The following is a 10,642-nucleotide window of genomic DNA, read 5'->3' as shown; positions in this document are numbered from 1 at the left end:
ACATGCAATATGCCCAACTATAAGGCCTTCCAGGTTAGGGCCAAATAAAAATAATGATTACAAAATTAGTTCTACAAGATCCAACAAGATCCAACTTACAAAACCAATCTTAGCTAGTCCAAATAAACAACTGAATAAGAACACCAAGAAGAATCCACACTTCTACCCTTAGGTCCACCAAGAGATCCTCTAGTTCCTAAGCTACAACTCTAGCTCTTCAAATTTTCATGTATCCTTCCTTACATCCCAAATGAATGACTAAAAGACTCCACAAGACCCCTAATTATACCAATATAAACAACAAGTCAGCCCAAAATGTGAAAAGCTAACATTAAATACTTCAAGAGCCACAAGTTGGCCTCCAACAAATTTTAAATGTCCAAAAATTGATACCTTAGAAAAATTATGATATCTCCTAGCCCTGATTGAATTAGAACTTGTACTTTGAAATGAAGATATTTATTTAGGTCCTCTAGAACTCTTGAAATACACAAAGGCAGATTCATTAAGGATATCTATGCATCTATCCTAAAATTCATTCACTAAAACCTATCATTCAAACTGCCAGAAATTGATACTCCAAGAGAATTTCCATATCTCCCAACTTATAATGAATAAAAAACTTTTCCTTTGATACCTAGGTCCTCTTCAATACCTAAAATGAAAATATTCTCATACATATTGAAAAATTAGTCACATGGCCTACATTAGGTACCTAGAAACCAAAAAAATGCAGCTCCAATAGCAAGGAAAAAATGGTTCAAACTTCAACTCAATCCATCCAATCTCTATGAAATCATGAGGAAAAATTTCCCAATGTGTCTCCAAAACATCCCTAACCATTAAGGCATAACTCCACCAAAATCCAAGCTTGATGCTCCTCAACACTTAACCAAAATCCCTCTAAACATGCAGGATTGCAAGAAAGCCTAGGATGCTCCTGCATCAGACACCCCAAGATCACAAAGATGTTCTAGTAACTAGAAGAGCATCTTCTAGGATTCAACACATAAATCCAAAAATAGTTCTTCACATACATTTCCTCCAAGTCTTCAACTTGCACACTCTTTCCCTTGTTTTTCTTCTTCTTCTTCACATCCACCATAGGTGTTCCATAAGTCTACTTTCCATGCTGATCTCCAACCTTCTCAAAATATATCAACTCAACTTAGCTACCATTCTTAGGTTCCCCCTACCAAGCTCTTCATTCTAAAAAGGAATTAGGGAAAAATTCCTACCACCTTTCTCAATAGTAAACACATTCCTAACATAATCATGTATAGCCCTGCAATCATACTACCAGGTTTTCCAAGCAACACGTGACAACTATTCATATCTACAATATCATACAATACTTAATCCTTATACTACCTAATCTAGAAATCAACAAGGCACTGATTCCTTACTTCCAAAGAATTTTCACCTTGCAACTAGCCAATTTGATAAGGATAAGGATGTCTCACTCTCTTCAAACCAAGTTTCTAAACCATCTCTTCAACAACAAGGTTATCAGTACTACCACCATCTACAATCACCTTGTAGATTTTACCACTAGACTTAAAACAAGTTCTGAACAAAACTAGTCCTTTGACATGAATCCAAATGTCCTCTTACCAATCAGTATTCATCATACCAGCAAACTCTCTCCTTGCTTAGGTTGACTATCCTAGACTACATCCTCATTCACAATAGTAGTTGTCCTCCCAATAAAATATTCAAAAAAATTATGCCCATCTCGACCATACTTGAAACAATTACCTCTAAACCCACCTCCACCTATCCTTTGTTTCTATTTAATAGGTTTTGGTTCACCTTCCTCTTTTAGTTTAGCTTGTGCCAAACTATCCTTCTTTTCCTTCCCTTAGGAACTACCTTGATTCTTCCTCTTTAGCTTCTCCTCTACTCTCAAAGCATACTGATAAGCATCCTTAGTTGAAGAAATTTTTAGCATACCAACTTCATGCTGAATATTGAATTTCAAACTATTAATATACCATTCTAGCTTCTCCTTTGACAATTCACTATGCCCAAACCAAATAGTCAACTTGTAGAACTCCTTGGTATAATCTTTCATAGTCATATCCTTCTGCTTCAAAGTCTGCAACCTCTTAAACAACTCAAGTTCATAATCAATAGGAATAAACTTAGTCTTCAACTTAATCACCACCAACCTCCATCCAGTGATATTCATTTCACCTTCCTCTTCTCTATTTAATTGTAGTTCTTTCCAACAAAGAGCAACAAGTCCCTTCAGCTCAGTTTGTGCCAACCTTACTTTGAGTGGATCCTTAATATATTCAAGCTCAAAGTAGTCTTCCAATTCACCAATTCAATCAATCAGGTCTTTAGGATTCAAAGTAATTGAGAAATTAGAAACCTCCATCTTATGCTTTAGCTTCAACTAAGATCCAAGTCTAGCAAACTAACCAGCCCTAATTCTAATAGGTCTCTCCACACGATCAGTTCTAGCCTCACTACTCAATCTAGAAACTTAAAATTCTTTAGAAACTTCTTCATAACTACCTTTAGTACCCACATGCTTAGGTACACCACCTAAAGCACTTATAACTTTAGCAATCATGTCACTCTTTATCAATGCTATACAAGATGTGAAGCTGGCTTTACCCTCCTCCATCTCAGATTTTAAATCTTGTTTAACCTTCTCTGAGATCTATTCTTCTACAACATCACTAAGATCATCAATTGCCTTAGGTTCCAATCTTCTTGGAGGAATCTTCCAAAATTTTAGCAAACCCTAATGAACAAATCCACTAATCTAGAAGATCAATTAGCCACAAGATCAACCTTCTTTGCAAATCCTGGTGTAAAATGCTTTAGCTTTGGCAATCTGTCAACTCACTTAGGAACAACCTTCACTCTAATACCATATAACGTTGTGTAAGGCAGGAGTATCCCCAAAGGAGATGTCCTATCCCCTAGCAATATAACAACACAATGGAAACACAATAGCAAGAAGCAACAATGCAAGATCTAATACCAAATAACAATAATTTGTTCATAAAATATAACTGATTACAAGCAATATGCCCATCTGTAAGGCCTTCTAAGTTAGGGCCAAATAAAAATAAAAATTAAAAAATCAATTTTGCAATATTCAACCAGATCCAACTTTGAAAACCAATCTTAGCTAGTCCAAATAACTAGATAAGTACACCGAGAAGAATTCACACTTGTATCCTTAGGTCCACCAAGAGATCCTCTAGTTCCTAAGGCGTAGCTCTAGCTCTTCAAATTTTCATCTATCCTTCCCTTCATCCCAACTAAAACTAAAAGACTCCATAAGACCCCTACTTATACCAATCTAAGCCACAAGTTGGCCCATAATTCCAAAACTAACATTAAATACTTGAAGAGCCACAAGTTAGCCTCCAATAGAAATTGAATGTCCAAAAATCAATACCTAAGAAAAATCATGATATCTCATATCTCTAATTAAGTTAGAACTCATTCTTAGAACCAAAGGTATTAATTTAGGTCCTCTACAACCCCTAAAGTGCATAGAGGCTAATTCATTAAGGATATATACACATCCAACCTAAAAATCATGCATAGAAACCTATCGCGCAAACTACCAGAAATTGATACTCTAGGAGAATTGCCATATCTCCCAACTTATAATGAATTAGGGCATGCACCATTGATAAAAGGAATTAACCTAGGCCCTATTCAATAAATAAAATGAGAATCCTCTCATTCATTGTGCAAAATTAGTTGCATAACATGCAACAGGCACCCAGAAACCAAAAAATACAACTCCAGCAACAAGGTAAAAATGGTTCAAGGTTCAACTCAATCCATCCAATCTCTATGAAATAATGAGGAAATGTTCATGAATGTGTCTCCAACACATCCCTAACTATTAATTCATAACTCCACCAAAATCAAAGCTCAATGCTCCTCAAAACTTAATCAAAATCTCTCCAAATATGCAGGATTACAAGCAAGCCTAAGATGCTCTTGCATCATAATATATAGTTCAAATTATGCACATCTACTTAGAAGGAAAAATTATTTTGGTTCAGATACAAAAAAAAAAATCAACTCAAGGGGAGTTATTGAATTTTGAGGTATGATGAATATTTCATGTTTTGCAAAATTTTAAAATTTTGTATATAAGCTAAATAAAGATATTGGATACCTAAGTTATTCTTGTAAGTAAAGATTATTCATGCATGAACAAGTGCTTTTTTCACTCATGTCAAATGGGGAGATTGTTAATCTCAGATTGGTTTTGACAATTGAGTGTCTATACACTTTAGTTATTTATAATTTATGTACTTAGTTCATGCCAAATAGGTAATACATGGCGAGCATAACATATTAGACAATACATTTTGAGTAATTCAAGTGTCAAGCAACACTAGATGCTGAGTGAGTCAAGTTCCAAGTAACTAGTAAGTGTCAAGTCACTCAAGTGTTGAGCAAATAGTATGTGCCAAGCTATACAGATGTTGAGTGATCAATGGATACTAAGTCATTCAGATGTTGAGTTACAACATTGAAGTTATAGTTGATGCTAAGCATCAAGGATTTCAGATGCCGAGTTATACAATGTTGACATAGTTATTTATAATATCATAGGCTTCCATGTAAATCATTTTGGAGCCAACTTAAGGATTGTTATGCGATCTTAAGTGATAAGGACAAATCTTTATTGTGAATCTCTGTGCAGTAAATGCATCTAATCAAAAAAAGGGAAGGTTTAAGTGGCTAGATGGATGAATTACAATCTTTGATTAATACCTATCCCTAAGTCACCTACATCTTCTTAAGGAGGAAAAACCCTAAATTTTTATGTGTGTGGAAGGAGAAAAATAAAGAAGGTTTGCATGTGCATATTGAGCTTTCATGGCGACTAAGGAATTTTGAATTGAGATACAAAGTAGAACTAGTTAGAGGAGAATAGAGGAAAGGAATTAGAAGAAAATAGAGATACATCCAATAAAAAAGGTTCAAGTACACATAGGAAAAAGGTGATCTATCATCAAGCAACATAGTTCTAATTGAAGGATCATTTATGAGACATTCTAATAGGTGAATCAATTAAATCTCTGAATAGGTTGTTGTAAATCCTTTAACATGGTGTTTACTTCATTGTATGTTAAAGTCCTTTAATTAGGCACACTTCTAGTAGGGTGTAGTTCACAATGAGAACTTCACTCACTCTCCTAAAGCTTATGGAAGAGGGTATACTTTTGTCAAGAAGATGGGTTATCCTAGACGTGACCCTCTTACTAATAGATTGGATGCTAGAGCCAAATCCCTTGATCATGGTCTTTTTTGATGCAAGTCTAAGAAGTTGGTTGGCCTAGGATATGCAAATTACAATAAGAAATATCCTCCTATCCTTAATAAATTAGATAGTGAAGAAGAGAAAGAGTACATACCTAATTTGAAAAATCAGAAAGATATGTGTAAAGATTGGGTCCCTTGTACTAATCTCCTTTAGGGAGATTTAGATAGTCTAGTATCTCATGAGATAGTTGCAAATTTAGAAAAAGACAGTGTGACCCTTGATGATATTGAGGCATCCAAAACTAGGTGTCCTAAGCCTTCATGGCATGAGCATCCCAGTTGAGATTCAGAAATAGATTCCAATGAGTATGAATAAGAATCCCTCTAGGAGCCTTCTATAGTTGATATGGATATTGATGTTGTTCATGCATATAGTTCTCAACCCAAGTTAGTCAATGATTCATGTATAGGATTAGATGATTTGAACTCGCATGTTACCTTAGTGGAATTTTTTTTGCTTATTAGGATGAATCCCAATTTTGGTTGTTTAGGAAGTTACTTAATGGAATCTGACTCTTTGGTCACCAAATATATTATTCTATTCGTAACCTTGAATTGGTCATTGATTTACCTCTTGTTCATCCTGATTTGTTGATTGGTCCAAATGCAATCACAAACCTAAGCTTTTAATGTTTCAAAATAATTATGAGATGGCTTGCTATTTGAATGCCATTAAACTCATAGTTTCTTCCACTAGTGAACCGACTACCAACATGATAGAGTGAGACATCAAGTACCTCAGTAACAAAATAAAAAGAATAGGAGTTTTGATGGTGAAAAACACTATGTGGTGGTGTCAGAACCAAAAAATGTAAAAGGAAAGGATGTATCTGAGTGTGAAAACCTCTTTGAGGCACTTGAGAATGAGGTACTTGATCATATCCCCAATTATTTTCAATATAGATCTTGACTACTTATTGAACCAACAAAACCAATTAGTTTGGGTATGGATGAAGCTCCACAAATGGTACATTTGGCTCAGTCTTTGTCATCACAAGAAAAAGAAGCCTACACTAAGTTCATACTACAAGATGATTCAACTATTTAAGTTGATTTCCTAGATGAGCACCTCATGTATATGACTAAAAGAACATGGAAGATGTTCTTTGATGGATCCTTTATGCAAAATGGTTTCGAAGTTGGTGTGTTGTTTGTTTCTCCTTATGGGTACATGATTCCTAAATCATACAAGTTATTATTTCCATGTACAAATAAAAATTCTAAGTATTAAGCATTAACAAATGGATTTAAGATGGCTATAGAATGGAGAATTATAGAGTTACAAATCTATGGTGATTCATAGTTGATAATCAACCAAGTCAATGGTGATTATTGAACAAAAAATGAGAAATTGGTACCTTACAAGAAAATGGTTGATTCCTTGAGATAGTACACATTTTTCTCATTTTAGCAAATACTTGGAGTCAAAAACAAAGTAGCTAATGCTATGGATACACTATTGGAAATATTCAAGACTATGCTAAGTTACTGAGAGTGGAGGGGTGAATTAGTAACTTCTAATACTTCAACAATTTCAACTCTTAATCCAACAATCCAATTAGCATTTAATCCATTACATATAATCAGGTCTAATTTCATGCATAATAAATTGAAAACATGAAAGCATTCATAACATTGTGAAAAAATGATTTGGTGACCTAGAAACCTTCCAAATAGAAAGTAAAACTTGGGTGGGGATGATACCAACAAACTTTAGTACTGTAGTATAAAGTTAGCCTATTAAAGCTTAAGTTGATCACTTCTAATGATCTACCATATTAGGAGCAATAAGGACTAGTAGGTCCACCTTGTGAAAGGATTTAAAAAAATACAATTAAGTATGCACTTGGTAAAGAGATTTACAAAATACTTTTAGGTCTACCTTGTTAAAGGACTTAACTTATCCACTTGTTAGGATGAAATAGTAGATGGTCTCCAATCTACAACTTGGTTTGTTGAATGAGATTCCTTTATGTGCTAATCACCTTTCTATGATAGATATGACTTTTCTGCTCCTTATACTATTGTAGCCTTTGTAATTCACTATTTTTTCTTTTTCTCAGATTACATTTACATTCTTTACTTCCTTAAAAACTTGGATATGATACAATTCATTACATATATACCTATCCAATTACACAAATTACAAAGTTGGCCACAATAAAAGTTACCAAAAATATTACAAAGTCAGCCCACATGAAGACACTTGAGTTCTAAAGACTGACATAGAAGCTCAATCTATACTGATCACTTCCAAGTACTCTTGAACTCAGTCTACCCTGGTGACTTGGTAGATATTGTGAAACTCATCATATAAACTAAGTCTCTTTATTTACATTATATGACTTAGTAAACACTATCACTTTGAGCTTGGTATAAACTGAGTCTCTTGGTTAACACTAAGTGACTCGATTAACACTGGACTTGCATCACATACACTGTGAACTTGGTGAAGATTGCACAACTCATCTTGCACTGATAAACTTGGCATGAACTAAGATGCACATTTTACATTATTGGTCTTCACTATAACTATGACTGCTTGGTAACCACTGATATTTGTCCAAAGGACTTGGTAGCAACTATAAAACTTGGTGACAAGTGAAATACTTGACAAACATTAATAGCTATACAATAAGTTCGATAGCTATATACAATCTGAATAAGTGTGTGTCACTAATAACAATCTTGATTGATATGTCAACAATCTCCCTCTTTGGAATTAGTGATAAAATCACTTATCAACCAAAAATAAATTCCTTTTATCCAAGACCTTGTGATACTAGCTTAGTAGAGTATACTATTTTTTGAAATTTTTCAAAATTGATTTTGTAAGGGATATATCTATACATGGTAAGGTTATTTTATATAGTATACTATACATCTTCTTTCTATATACAACATATCTCTTTATACATATCTTACTCCCCCATTGATTTTGCATGTTCTTCCCCATAACATATGTCTTTCTCCATACATATATCTTTCTCCCCGTTTTTGAGATTAATGCCAAAGATGTATTTTATTTATTTACATAGTAACACCAAAATGAGATAAAAATTCTAAATGTACCTTGAGAATGATCACCAAGGTGTTATCCCAATTATCTTGTAGGACCTTGCATGTGTGAAGTGTAATTTGGACCTCTATTGACAATTCTATCATATGATCCACAATGGAGAAGTTATTGTCATGGATGAGAGTTTTTGAATGTACAATATGTTTCTATAGTGCATCCATGATGGGAAAAATCATATTTTGTATATCTATCAATGTGGATCTTATCCTTGCTTCTTCTTTAAGCAATTCTACTTACATATCTAACAAAAATCTTATCTTTTAAAAATTTGTGGAGCTTGAATGAGGGTCAAGTTGTAGCTATTAAGCACTGGCTATCAAATCTTCATCTATTTTCAACAATTTTTCCTTTATTTCTTTAGTAAACTTAGAAACATCACATAGCTTTCCAAAGAGTGATGACACATTTGTACAAGATGCTTCTAAATTGCACAAAATTTTAGAAAGTTATACTTGATAAATGGCTTTTTGCTAAGCAATGTGCTCTAACACTTTATTATCAAACTTGTTCTCTACTTTTTGCACTAGGTTATCTTGTCCCTTAGTATCTTCATTAAATTTTTGTACTGCCTCTACTAAATGATACAAAATTGGCTAAGAAGAGTAAACCTCAATACTTATGGCCTTTTTCAAAATGTTCTTTGCATTGCAATTATTTTAAATTCCTTATCTCTCTTCTCTCTTAGTCTTTGTTGTTTATCCTTCTTCTAGAGGAGTTCACCAAATGAGTGCATTTGGTCTGGAGTAAGCTTGAAAATGTCCCAATTTGGGATTTCAATTTCCTCATCTAAATCAATTTCTTCCTCTAGCTCTTTTCCTTTACTCAAAAATTTTGTGTTCGGTTGAACCTTGGGGTCAGCTATTCCTACACTTATTTATTTTATACCTAAAATAGAAAAAATTTTAGCCATGCTAGGACTAGCTATAAAAATTGATACTATGCTTATTGAAGGAATATTTATAGAAATACCTAAAGAATCCAAAATTGATGTGCTCAAAATTGAAGTAGTCAACTTAGTTGATGAAGGAAGAGTATGCAGCTTGGTAGATGAAGTGGAGGTCACTTTTGTTAGTGATGTGTTGAGCTAAGAAGGAGCAAAGAGTGATTGTACATTTGGATTGACATTGGTGGTCACAATAAAACTTGCTGGGGCTATCTCCATGCTTTATTTTTTCACTAGTTTTTTTGGAGAGTGAGGAAGTGAGGCAATGACTACTGTAGCTATCTTAACTAGCTCAGTCTCCTCATCATCTTGCTTGGCTTTCTCGGTAGCCTCTTGTCCCTGATTCTCTTCATCTTTTTCACTATCAAAATGAGTTTCTTCTTCAACATTCTCTTCTACATCTTTCTCCTTATCTTCTTCATCATCATAATTTTTAACATCAACTAGAAAATCACTACATATAAATATTCTTCCAAGTGTTTTTTGTATTCCTTTCAACATGCTCAATGTCTTTAATAAAAAACTAGACAAGTATTAAACTTTAGAGTCAATTTTTCTTCATTTTTCTTCGATGAATCTTTTACCTCAACATTTTATATGCTCATTATTAGCTACCTAAAGGTTTTCCCATATATAGCTTTGATATATTGCATGGCAAAATCTCATCTTGGCTTTATCTTTTCCAACAAAATATTAGGGAGCTGAGAAGTAAGCTGGTCGAGTGAGTGTTTCCAATTACCCATTTTGTTCATCACCAAGTCTTCAAAATTATTCTTTTCTTCCTCAATCTAGGTCTCATATTTTAATGCTTTAAAGTTTGTTATGCTCGCTCCTTCCTAAAGTTCTTTTAGTCTATCTTGGAAGGTAGTTGGACATTTCTTGAATATAATATCTCCTCCTTGTTATATTTCTTCCTTGATGATCTCCTAGTGAAAACTACAGTGGATGGCTTTTCTAGCTTGGTGATAATCACCTTGCCTTTCATCCTTAATGGCTCTTCTTCCTCACATTATACCTCATCCTCTACTTCCTCATCTTCACCTTTTCCCTTGGTTAACAAAAGGGTAGAATTGCTTTTCAATTTTGCAATCCTCTTCTTTCCTTTGTTCACCACTTGAAGGAGCTTTATTTCAAGTTCAATCTTGGCTTTTGCTTCATCATATGTTCCAAAATATGTAGCCTTAGGATCAACTAGTTCATTGGAAAGAGCTTCAATGATGTCTTTAGTTTCATCAATATTAACCTCATAACTAAGAGGTTTTACCCATGCAATTCTATGCTTAACTATCTGAATGTACACTTTG

Source organism: Cupressus sempervirens, chromosome 5, assembly GCF_028749045.1.
Source record: "Cupressus sempervirens isolate cs-2001-9-10 chromosome 5, ASM2874904v1, whole genome shotgun sequence".
In the NCBI taxonomy this organism is placed as follows: Eukaryota; Viridiplantae; Streptophyta; class Pinopsida; order Cupressales; family Cupressaceae; genus Cupressus; species Cupressus sempervirens.
Note: the sequence above shows the minus strand (reverse complement) of the source record.